The sequence below is a fragment of the Phacochoerus africanus genome, chromosome 8, assembly GCF_016906955.1.
Source record: "Phacochoerus africanus isolate WHEZ1 chromosome 8, ROS_Pafr_v1, whole genome shotgun sequence".
Classification (NCBI taxonomy): domain Eukaryota; kingdom Metazoa; phylum Chordata; class Mammalia; order Artiodactyla; family Suidae; genus Phacochoerus; species Phacochoerus africanus.
In genome coordinates, this window is record NC_062551.1 from 5,832,320 (window position 1) to 5,845,145 (window position 12,826).

The window sequence follows — 12,826 nt, forward strand, 5'->3', positions numbered from 1 at the left end:
CATGAGTCTGTGATAGTCATGCAAGGAGTTAGATAGCGGCTCAAGGGCCTAGTTTTATTTCATCTAAATCCCCACACGGAGTGACTACTGTGTTCTGAGGGAGAGTGGAAACACACCCTTTAGGCTGGCAGGTTGTCCCCCATCTCACCACCACTGTCACGTGAACGGGCACATGCCTTCTCGTGGGAGTGGAGGGACCTCGCTCTCATTCTATTAAGAAGTAAAAATGTGGCTGAGCTCCTCAGCTCCCTTCCCTCCCAGAGGTAACCTCTGTCCAGAGGTTGATGCGTCCTCTACTTCAGACCCGGCCTTGGCAAGCCTGGGCCGTCCTCGGGTCTCTGGGGACAATGTGCCACTTGCTTATTCACCACAGTGAGGGACACATAAGCCTCAGCAATCTCCTCAAAGCGCTGTGAACTGCTCGGCTCAAATCCGGGCACCTCTCCCCCACCTTCCCACTCCTCGATCCCCGAGCTACTCAGGAAGGCAGGTCTGCCTGCCCGAGGTGACTTCAGAAGCGCAGCACTGACCGTCTCTCTTCAACCTCCTGTTCCACCCGCACGGGTGATCACTGCAGAGCCCGAGTCATTCTCAAAGACTTCCTGCTCTCCATGCCAGCAACTCCCAAGAGCTGGTTGAAGATCACATTTTCACATGTTCTCAACAAATGGACATTTTAGGTTTTCCCACAGAGCTGAATGTATTCAACATAAAAGATGATTTTTTTTCTTTTTTGATGTTGCAGCCACACTCTCTATAACCCCTGTGACCAATATTGGCTAGGGGTGGGTGCTCAGGAGAGTACAGCCTGTGTCACTTGGGTTAAAAACTCTAACTTCGATTGCATCATAACTTGGGGATCCTGGAGTCCCAGAGGCATGCACCCCTAACACCAGAGCTAACAACTTAAACAAAGAATCCACAACACTGTATATGATTTTAATTTCCCCTATGAAAGGGTAGTGAGAATAGATGGTGATATGCATTTTCTTTGGAATGTCCTAACTTGGCATAAGAAGTTGACGATCCTATTTAAGTTTTCTAGAATTAGACATGTGTGAGTGCTCACACACAGTACTGTAGTTAGTCCTTAAAATCATTCTGCAGTGTAGGTAGTGTTTACATCTAGAAAATCTCTATGTCTGGGAACTACAGAACTGATGCTTGCCTAATCGCATGAGATCTGGAAGCCCTTGAACACTAATGGAAACATACAGATGAACAACCTATTTGTGGGGAAGCAAGAGAGGAACATAACTCAGCTCTGTCATTTCCTTGGGCTCATCGCTTGGTTCCTCTTTTGAAATGGGTGGGTCAGCTTCTTTCCAGCACAGCCCCATCCTTGGAATAGCAGCTGGTGTTAACTGTGTCAGGCATCGTACAGAGTGCCTGCATGCACTACCAACTTTAACTCCCACAACAACTCTGTTGAGTGAGGACAAGTATTCCTGCAATGGGGATAAGGAAATCAACAGGCAACTTATCCAGCATTGCAGAGCTAGTGAGTGACATGGTGGGGATTCAAACCTGGGTCAGTTTGATTCCAAAGCTTGTGTTCATAACTGCTGTGCTCTGGTATATATAAATAGGTGTATGGAAGCAAAAACAACATTTGGGGTATGAAAAGTATACGTAGTGTAGTGGACTTTTCATTGCTCTTTAACTTGGAAGCTTAGCCCCAGTGTTTGTGATATATTATTTGGGGGTGCCAAGAACTCCAGTTCTTTTTGTTTTTTAGATTTATCTTTTTTATTGGATTTTTTAAATTGAACTGTAGTAGATTTACAACGTTGTGTTAGGTTCAGGTATACAGCAAAATGATTCAATTACATATGTATTTTTTTTCTTTTTTCAGATTCTTTTCCATTATAGGTTATTATAAGATATTATACACACTTCCCTGTGCTATACAGTATAGCCTTGTTGTTTGTTTACTATATATATAGTAGTATGTATTGTATATGTTAATCCTAAACTCCACATGTATCCCTCCCTACCGCTTTCCCCTTTGGTAACCCTAAGTTTGTTTTCTATGCCTGTGCAAGATCTCCAGTTCCAATGTGATAGAAGTTAATTAAATTTTTCACCCAGGACACTCAGCCTGTGCCATCCTGGGCAGCCGCCTGACTCTGGCCTCAACAGGAGTACAGGGAGAGAGGGACTGATGCAGGGCAAATCCATCGCAGCTTCTTGCCTGACTCCTCAAAGCACACACTCCATTCCCTCGCATTTCTCCACACTCTCCCTATGTCTAGCCTCTACTAGGCGTAACGTGACGTACAGGATTTTCTGAGTACTGATCATTTCATCACCCATGTCTCCACATTTCATTCCCATGAGAGGAGTTATAGTTACACAATAAAGTCTAAATGAGATGGAGTTCAATTGGAGCCTAAACTGCCAGACGTCCTTACTCTTGCTTCCATCATAATTTCTTCACCCAAGCATACCACCAAAACGACAAAGGGAACAGAGGTGGAGCTCCATCCTATGGAACTATGTGTGCACTTGGCTGTGAAAAGGGGACTTGAACTCAGTCAATAAACACAGCAAGCCACATTGCTCACAGCTCCAATTTAAATGCTCCCTCGGAAAGCTCTGGGCATGTCTTGAGACCCATGTTGTAACACAAGAAAATAGACTTGGCTTCTGCCACCCTGGAACCAATCTTGGCTCACTGGGGATCAAAAGCAAGAGAACCATGTATTCTCATCTGCACAACCTTTATGGGTATCTGTTTACGGTTTGGTTCAGGTCCAGGCACAAACTTGAATTAAAAGTTGAAATTGATGACTCAGAGCTTAGCTGGAATTGCAGGCGAGGAAATGGAGCTGTGAACTGGGAGGAAGATATGTCTGAGGATAAGAAGGAGAGCTGGAAGAGCCAGATGCTCAGTCCCACATCCCACCCATCTGCCCCGGGAGCTCCCATTAAGTTGCTGTGCTGCGGGCAGCAGAGGGCACCATTAATACATTCGGAAGTGCACAGCACACTTGAAAAAACAGCAGTTTAGAATAAATTTGAGAGTGACATTTGGGCAGGGGAAGGTCATAGGATTATAGTTATCACCTTTATTGTTTCTTGTTCTCAAATGCGTGGATTAACAAGATTCTAAAGTAAAAAGAGGCTACAGAGGGAAACTGACTCCTGCATGGAACTTCAAGTTTTTAGGACATGAAGCAGAAATACAAACACATACACACACACACACACATCCGTGTTAAACAGAGTGATTACTATAGTTCATCTTCAAGATGCTAAATGCTTTGCATCACTATCTTATTTAATCTTCAGCTCTGTGTGGGTAGGTCCTGTTGCCATCTCTATTTTACAGTTGAGGCAACTGAGGCTCAGAAAGGTCAAGTGGTTTGCCCCAAGTTACCAACTAGAGATTGACAGAGCTGGGATGGGAGCCCACTTCAGACACCAAAGCCCACACTTATAGCCACCATGCTATAGGTCATGGCAGACATCTCTTCCATGATGTGAAAAGAAAATACCAGTCTTTAACCCCAGCAGAAATTTAAGTTGATGCGAATTCAGCGTTGCTATATCTATACCTCAGAAGTTGTGAAAAGTGTGCTGAGACCCTGCGATAGCCTCCCTTCCTCCACCAGCCAGCACCTGACCTTGTTCCAACAAAATTCCCAGGTGAAAAAGTGAATGCTGTGGGAATTCCCATTGTGGCACAGGGGAAATAAAGCTGACTAGTATCCATGAGGACGGGGGTTTGATCCCTGGCCTTACTCAGTGGGTAAAGGATCTGGTGTTGCCAGGAGCTATGGTGTAGGTCACAGATGCGGCTTGGATCCCACATTACTGTGGCTGTGGTGTAGGCTGGCAGCTGCAGCTCTGGCCTGGGAACTTCCATGCGCTGCAGGTACGGCTCTAAAAAGGAAAAAAAAAGTGAATAGCTCTGTTAGAGGTAAAACCTTGAAAATCTGAAATGTAGCCTCAATACCAAACCTCAAAGTAAATCAATTTCCCAGGAAACCAAAAAGTTGGCAATTGTTCACCCCTTGACCCATCTCTACCTAGACCTAGCACAGAGCACAGCATGATGTAAATTCTCATTAAGTGATTAATCCACCAACATAAGTCAATGACTCAATGACAAGTAAATAGAATCAAACCAACAGACCCCATAAGTGGCTGACCTTCTAGAGACAACACCAATGCAAATGCATCATCTCATCATCTCTAAAACAGTTTCCTTTAGAACTCATATGATAGTTCTCAGTGTTTGAAGTGCAATATAGATCTTCTAGTTCAATTCCTTTTCCAGGGATGACAAATGCACGTTGAGTGTGTCTCTACTGTTCACAATCCCCATGCCCAAAACAGACCTTGTTAATGGATCATGAGACTCTTTCATTGAGCCCAGATGGCCAGTAACTATCCAGTAGAGTGGATCCACAGGGCAAAACCCATCTATGTTCCTGACTCAAGACACCTGAAACCACCACTTCAAGTGTCACAGCCAAGTGACGACCCAGCTCATGTCTGAACACCTCCACAGGCTGGAAGTACATTCTCATAATAACAACATATTCGATCGTCAAAATTCTGTTAGAAAACTTTCTTAGGGACACTTCCAGGTGAATATAGAGACAGAACACTCATGCCTGTTATGCCTGCCTCCTTCCAAATTTTTATTAAAATATCCTTGAAGATACAAATAACAGACAGTAGCTGGTCCTTGCAGAAAAACACTATGACAAAAAGCCAAAGGGAATTTTCTCTAATTGCATTGATGATAGGGATTAAAGACAAAAGCACATTTTTGGAATATAAGCCAGTCACACCTTTTAATTCATAGCAGCAAATGTGCCCCCAAAGAAAGCAGATAACACATCGGGTCTTTATTCCATTAAATTTCATATTATGCCCTTTACTTCTACAGTGCCCAGCAAAGATATGGAAGGCGAGACCTAGGAACACCTTTCTCAGATATCCAGAGTTAGGGTCATAGGAGGTTCTTCCTCTCCCTATCAATAGTTCCTCTTTATCTACATTCATTCTAAGACAATAACATTAACAAGTACAGTGATAAGAATTAGCCTTGAGCCTGAGATGCTCGGCTACCTAAGAAACTACCCTGTTACTAGCAGTGTAATCTCCCAGGCCCACACTGGACAACGAAGAACTGTACTATCATCTGAGAAACCAAGGTGGAGTAAGAAAGGCCCCTCCCTCTCTCCAGCAGACCTGTGCGAGAAAGAGTTTCCTGCTGAGTATAAGATGTGAGCTTGTACACGTGCACAGCACTGAGATCTGATCAGAGAGAAAAAAGCCAACACCTAAGTGGGCTAATAAGGAAGTTGGGTCAGTCTGATAGAAGCCCCTTACCTTCTAAGGACATGCTAAGAGGACTGCAGTCATATCATACCCAGATCAAAGAGGATGCTAACAAAATGTGTGGATCAAGTGAATAAAGAATGACTACATGAATAGACAATAAAATAAATAAAGAGTGATAATGGGCATCGGAAAAAAGAACATGTCTCTAGAAATTATGTTCTTTAAAAAACGGGCAGGGGCAGTGCGCTCGGCAGTCCCGTGGGTCTGTCCCTTGCATTGACAGTGTTTGGACGGAACAGACCCAAGGAGGCCCCTTGCTTCAGTGTCCGACTACCCTACAGCTTTTTTTCCAGTCGCAACCTTCGGAATCAGCCACTTAGCTATCTTCGGTCTTCAGGACCAGCCAACACCATTTTTTTGAGCTTCTTACTACCAATCAACCATGAGCTTCCAGGTTCATCAGAATTATTTCACTGAGGTAGAGGCCTTCGTCAACCACCTGACCAACATGCATCTGCAGAACTCCTATACCTGCCTCTCTCTGGGCTTGCATTTCAACAGTGACAATGTGGCTCTGGAGGGTGTGAGCCACTTCTTCCTCAAACTGGCTGGGGAGAAGTGCAAGGACGCTGAGCATCTCCTTAAAATGCAAAACCAGTAATGGTGGTGCACCCTCTTCCAAGATGTGCAAGACATCTCAAGATGAGTGGGGTAAAACCCAGGATGATATGGAAGCTGCCATTCTCTTGGAGAAGAATCTGAACCAGGGCCTTCTGGATCTGCATGCCCTGAGTTCTGCCCATGCAGACCCCCACCTCTGTGACTTCCAGAAGAGCCACTTCCTGGATGAGGAGGTGACGCTCATCAAGAAGATGGGTGACCACCTGACCAAACTCCCAGCCTGTCTGGTCCCCAGACTGGGCTGGGTGAGTACCTCTTAGAAAAGCTCACTCTCAAGCATGACTAGGAGCCTCTGGACCCCAGTGGCCTTTGAGGAGCCCCTCTGGTGCCTGGGCTTCTGCCAGAAGCCCCTCTCTGCAGCCACAAGTCACTGTTTTAACCACCCTAGAGCCCTCTCCCAGGTCTTGGACCAAATGGAAAAAATAAAGCTTTTTGCCACACACAAAAAAAGGGAAGAACATGGATTTTTGCAGAACAAGGTCGGGAGCCACAGGGATGAACAGGTGGAGAAGAGAAAGACACCATACTGAGAGCTCTCTACTGAGGCTCACTAGGAGTTCAGACGGTCAATAGCAGAACTAGGTCATTATTGGAGGAAGTAAAGAGCAGAAGGGACAATGTTGAACTTAAGTTAGACTATGTTGAACTTAAGTTAGACTAGAACCTCCCAGCGAGAAAAGGAAGCTGGAACTGTTTCTCCAGGGTTCTCTCTGGCTCATTACTTGGTCACTTTCATGGAAATGCCCTCTCTGACCATCTAAAAATAGATTCCTCCCATGTGTTCACAGTTTACTCATTGTCTTATGATTTTCTTTATAGTTATTTGTATATGTTTATTATTCTAGAGACTGGAAACCCCATGGTCCTTCCTTATCTGCCACCTGCTGAGCCCCAAAGGAGTGCTGACCATATAGGAAGCACTGAACGAGTATTTATTATATGAATGTATGAATAAATGAAGGGAAGAAAAACTTACTACAACCAAAAAGAGTTTACTATTTTAGAGCAAGGGAAACTCAATAATAGGTAATCTATAATACAGTGCATCATGTTTATAGTTAAACTGTAAAGGTAAATTGAAAAATATATCAATAAAATGTAGTCATAATTAAAAGCAAAAAAATGCATATTAGGAATAAAATAAAATTGACTTAATTTGAAACCAAAACTAAGTTAAATTGACTTGTCATTATATTTAATGGTGAAACACTAGCAACATTCCTACCAAAACTGAAAATAGGATGAGAGTACATGATATCCAAAATTATTTTTTAAATGTTTCTAGGAGTTCTAGTCCATTGGCTAAGTTCAAGATGGAATAAAGAGTTAAATGTATACACAGGACACTTTTTTGGTCTTTTTAGGGCCACACCTGTAGCACAAGGAAGTTCCTAGATCAAGGGTTGAATCAGAGCTACAGCTACTAGTCTATGCCACAGCCACAGCAATGCCAGATCCGAGCTGCATCTGCGACCTACACCACAGCTCACAGCAACACTGGATCCTTAACCCACTGAGCAAGGCCAGGGGTTGAACCTGAATCCTCATGGATACTAGTTGGCTTTGTTACTGCTGAGCCATGAGGACAACTCTCACAGGATACATTTAAAGGTATCTTAAAAGTATAAAATTGGCAGATTTTTCTCAAAGTAATCAATGTGATTTTTAAAAACCACAAGGAAAAAAACAGATATAGTTTTTATGCAAAAATTAAAGCTTTTCCTAACTTTTAAAAGTACCAAACACATAGAAAATTGCTTTAAGAACCCCACAAGGCACACACAGATGCACACATGCCTGTGTACACAATTGTTTGTGTATATATCAGTTATACTTCAATACATGTTTTGAAAATATAACAAATTGATAATGCCCTGATAACACCAAGAATGCCTATAAATCTGTAATTAAAACTCTTAAGACAATTTTTTAAGAAGTTCAAGTCACAAAAACAAATTAGAAAAGGAAAGCAGGAGTTCCCTTTGGAGTGGCAGCTTAAGGATTCGGCATTATGACTGCAGCTTGGTTGTATCCCTTGCCCTGGAACTTCCATATGCCGTGGGTACAGCCAAAAAAAGGAAGGAAAGGAAAGGGAAGGGAAGGGAAGGAAAGGAAGGGAAAGGAAGGGGAAGGAAGGGAAAGGAAGGGAAAGGAAGCAAAGGGAAGGGAAGGGAAGGGAAAGGAAGGGAAAGGAAAGAAGGAAGGAAGGAAGAAAAGCAAGTGCCTACATAAAAACATGTTCAATTTCTCCATGAAAAACTGTAAAAGAAAACAATAAAAACAATTTTATTTCAAAACTTTTTAAAGGTCTTGCTCTAGGCTTTTGAGGTGGATTTTTTTTTTCCTGCACCCATGGCATGTGGAAGTAGCCAAGCCAGGGATGGAACTCGCACCAGGGATGGAAGTGATGCCACAGCAGTGACAACACCAGATCCTTAGCCTACTGCACCACAGGGAACTCCAAGGAGGTTCTTTTATTTACCAATAGCAGGAGAATAATTGTTGAAAGCCAAATGTTTAAATCTACTTTTCTCCCACTTCTAAACTATTTTCTATATTACAGCCAGGGTAATCTTTTCAAAGAGCAAATATGACCAGGCTATTTCCTTATCTTCTAAAAATCCTTCAAGGACTTTGAGTTGCTCCTAGAATAAAGATCTAAGTCACAGCACAGCCTACATGATCATCTACGGTCTGGTCTCTGTCTTCCCCTGAACTTTATGACCCAAACTAAGCCCGTAATGTCCACCTTTTAAAGATCCTTCTGAATCCTGCTTGTGTGAAATTCCATGTTCCCTCCAGTTTCACGTCACCCACACTTACTTTGAAATTTCCGATGAAGGTTGTATAATTACAATGATAACTATGAAGATATTCATCTTTTCTTTAGCCCTTACTTAAAAGCATCAGATTCCGTGACAGCCTATTTGCATACTGACTCCTGTCACTTTCATAATAACACTAGGAGGTGAGTATTTTCGTCTCAGCCTTTAGAGGTGGCAATTCTGTGACTCTGAGCATCAGTTAACTTGTCTGAGATCTCATAGCCCATAAATGGAAAGACAAGAATTTAAGCTCAGGAATCTCTGTATCCTAAGCCTCTTCATGTGTCTATGGTGAAGGCTGTCGTTTCAGGTAAATCTCACATGGAAGCCTGCCATACAACTAAAACCAAAATAGATCTCTGCCTAACACAGCTTCAAAATCGCCGCAGCACATAAGGCTGCTTTCCAACAAAGGAGGCCTAAATCAGAGGCGAGGGTGAACCTCTAGAAACCTGTTACACTTAAAGTACAACCAGTCACTTGTTCCAGAATATACTAGAATATTCTGGAACATTTTAGTATACTCTAGTAAAGTCTGTGATTATGAAACTGTTACACTGGGTGCTGGCCAATATGATAACCTCTAGCCACAGGTATTGTTAAACACTAGAAATGTGGCAAATGTAACTGAAAAACTGATTTTTAAATTTAATTGGTACAAATTTAAATAGCCATTAATATTATGAATTGCCCTTATTATAGCATCTTCTATCTTATACTTTCTTATTGTCTTAAAATACAAGACAGTCACGAAAAGATATGGCGAAAATGTAAATGCATATTACTAAGTGGAGGAAGCCAATCTGGAAAGGCTACATACTGTATAATCACAACTGTGTGGCATTCTGGAGAGGGCAAAACTATGGGGACATGGAAAGATCAGTGGTTGCCAGGACTGGTGTGGGAAAGGGATGAACAGGCTGAGCACAGAGGATTTTAAGGTAGTGGAAATACTCAGTACAATGCCACGATGATAGATGCATGTCATTGCACAACTGTCCAAACCCTAGACTGTGGGTTAGAACACCATTAGTGAGCCCAAGTGTAAACTCTGGACTTTGGGTGGTTATGATATGTCAGTGTAGCCTCATCAAGTCTAACAAATGCAACACTCCTGTGAGACTGGTAACAGCAGAGGCTATGCATTGGTGAGGGCACAGGGCATACAGGAAATCTCTGCACAGTCCTCTTAATTTTTCTCCAAACCTAAAACTGCTCTGAAACAATGAAATCTTAACACACACACACACTTAAATAAAAATGTGATTTCAGACATCAAGAAGCTCTATCAGAGAATGTTCGCCAAAGAGCCACGTGCCCCCCCATATTTCCCAGCTTCCCTTGAAGTTAGGTTGGGGACAGGCAACTAGATCTGGCCAATAGATTCTGAGTGGAAGTGACACAAGGTTCTAAAGCTGAGTCAATTAAGAGTTAGTGAGCCTCAATACCCTTCTTCCCTGGGATGACACGTGTTCCAGAAACTAGAAACGTATAAGAAGGCGTGTCACACAGAGAGATGTCTTCATTGATGTAAACCTCTTATATTCAAGGTTAACTGTTGCAGGAGCATTGTGTTGCCTAAACTGAATAGTAAATAGTAACAGAGAGCATTCAGAATTATTGGCAAAGTAAGAATAAAGAAGTAGCCAAGTATTTCTTAGGTCAGTCTCCCAAAGCAATAAAATTAAAAAATAAAAATAAACAAATGGGACTTGAACTTACAAGTTTTTGCATGTCAAAGGAAACCATAAAAAAATGAAAAGACAACCTATAAAATGGGAGAAAATAGTTGCAAATGATGCAACCAACAAGGGCTTAATCTCCAAAATATACAAACAACTCATACAACTCAACAACAGAAAAACAAAGAGCCCAATCAAAAAATGGGCAGAAGGGGAGTTCCCATCATGGCACAGCAGAAATGAATCTGACTAGGACCCATGAGGATGCAGGTTCCCTCCCTGACCTCGCTCAGTGGGTTAAGGATCCAGTGAGGCCGTGAGTTGCCTGTCCCCAACCTAACTTCAAGGGAAGCTGGGAAATATGGGGGGGCACGTGGCTCTTTGGCGAACATTCTCTGATAGAGCTTCTTTTTTTTTTTTTGCCTTTTCTAGGGCCGCTTCTGCGGCATATGGAGGTTCCCAGGCTAGGGGTTGAATCGGAGCTGTAGCCACCGGCCTACGCCAGAGCCACAGCAACGCGGGATCCGAGCTGCGTCTGCGACCTACACCACAGCTCACGGCAACGCCGGATCGTTAACCCACTGAGCAAGGGCAGGGATCAAACCCACAACCTCATGGTTCCTAGTCGGATTCATTAACCACTGAGCCACGACGGGAACTCCTGATAGAGCTTCTTGATGCCTGAAATCACATTTTTATTTAAGTGAGTGTGTGTGTTAAGATTTCATTGTTTCAGAGCAGTTTTAGGTTTGGAGAAAAATTAAGAGGATTGTGCAGAGATTTCCTGTATGCCCTGTGCCCTCACCAATGCATAGCCTCTGCTGTTACCAGTCTCACAGGAGTGTTGCATTTGTTAGACTTGATGAGGTGCAGCTTGCAGATGTGGCTTGGATCCTGCAGTGCTGTGGCTGTGGTATAGGCAGCAGGTGTAGCTCCAATTCAACCCCTAGCCTGGGAACCTCCATATGCCGAGGGTGCAGCCCCAAAAAGACAAAATAAAGGGGAGGGGACAGAAGACCTAAATAGACATTTCTCCAAAGAAAACATATAGATGGCCAACAGGCACGTGAAAAGATGTTCAACATCACTAATTATTAAAGAAATGCAAATCAAAACTACAACGAGGTACCACCTCACACCAGTCAGATTGACCATTATTAAGTCTACATATAACAAATGCTAGAGAGGGTGTGGAGAAAGAGAACCCTCTTACACTGTTGGTGGAAATGTAAGTTAGCACAACCACTATGGAAAACAGTATGGAGGTTCCTCAGAAAACTAAAAATAGAATTACCATATAACCCACTCCTGGGCATATATGCAGATAAAACAAAGATTCAAAGGGATACGTGCACCTGAATGTTCATTGCAGCACTATTTCAAGTTGTAGCCAAGACTTGAAAACAACCTAAATGTCCACCGACAGAGGAAAGGGTTAAGAAGATGTGGTACATATGTACAATGGAATACTACTCAGCCATAAAAAGAATGAAATAATGCCATTTGCAGCAACATAGATGCAACTAGAGATTATCATACTAAGTGAAGTCAAAGAGAAGGTCAAATACCATTTGCTATCACTACATGTGGAATCTAAAATATGGCACAAATGAACCCATCTGTGAAACAGAAACAGACCCACAGACATAGAGAACTGACTTAGGGTTGCCAAGGGGGAGGACAGAGGGAGAAGGATGGACTGGGAATTTGGAGGCAGAAGAGGCAAACTCTTACATTTAGAATGGATAAACAATGAGATTCAACTGTACAGCACAGGAAACTATATCCAATCACCCGTGATAAACCATAACAGAAATGAATAGTTAAAAAAAAGGATGTACATATGTGTCAGTTTGCTGTGCAACAGAAATGAGCACAACACTGTAAGTCAACCCTATGTTAATAATAAATAATTTTTAATAGTGATTTTTATAGCTGATTTACAGTGTTCTGTCAATTTTCTACTGCACAGCGAGGTGACCTAGTCACACGTACATGTATACATTCTTTTTTCTCACAGTATCATGCTCCATTTACAAGTGACCAGACATAGTTCCCAGTGCTATTCAACAGGATCCCACTGCTTATCCATTCCAAAGGCAATAGTTTGCATCTATTAACCCCAAATTCCCCGTCCCTCCCACTCCCTCCTCCTCCTTCTTGGCAACCATAAGTCTATTCTCTATGTCCATGATTTGCTTTTCTATGGAAAGGTTCATTTGTGCCATATATTAGATTCCAGATATAAGTGAAATCATATGGTATTTCTTTCTCTTTCTGACTTACTTCACTTAGGATAAGAGTCTCCAGTTCTATCCATGTTGCTGCAAATGGCAT

At 42.5% G+C, this 12,826-nt stretch overlaps 1 pseudogene; it reads left to right on the forward strand.

Moving 5' to 3' along the window:
• The first annotated feature begins 5,743 nt into the window (after positions 1–5,743).
• LOC125134076 (ferritin light chain-like) lies at positions 5,744–6,268 on the forward strand (annotated as a pseudogene).
• The last annotated feature ends 6,558 nt before the right edge of the window (positions 6,269–12,826 follow it).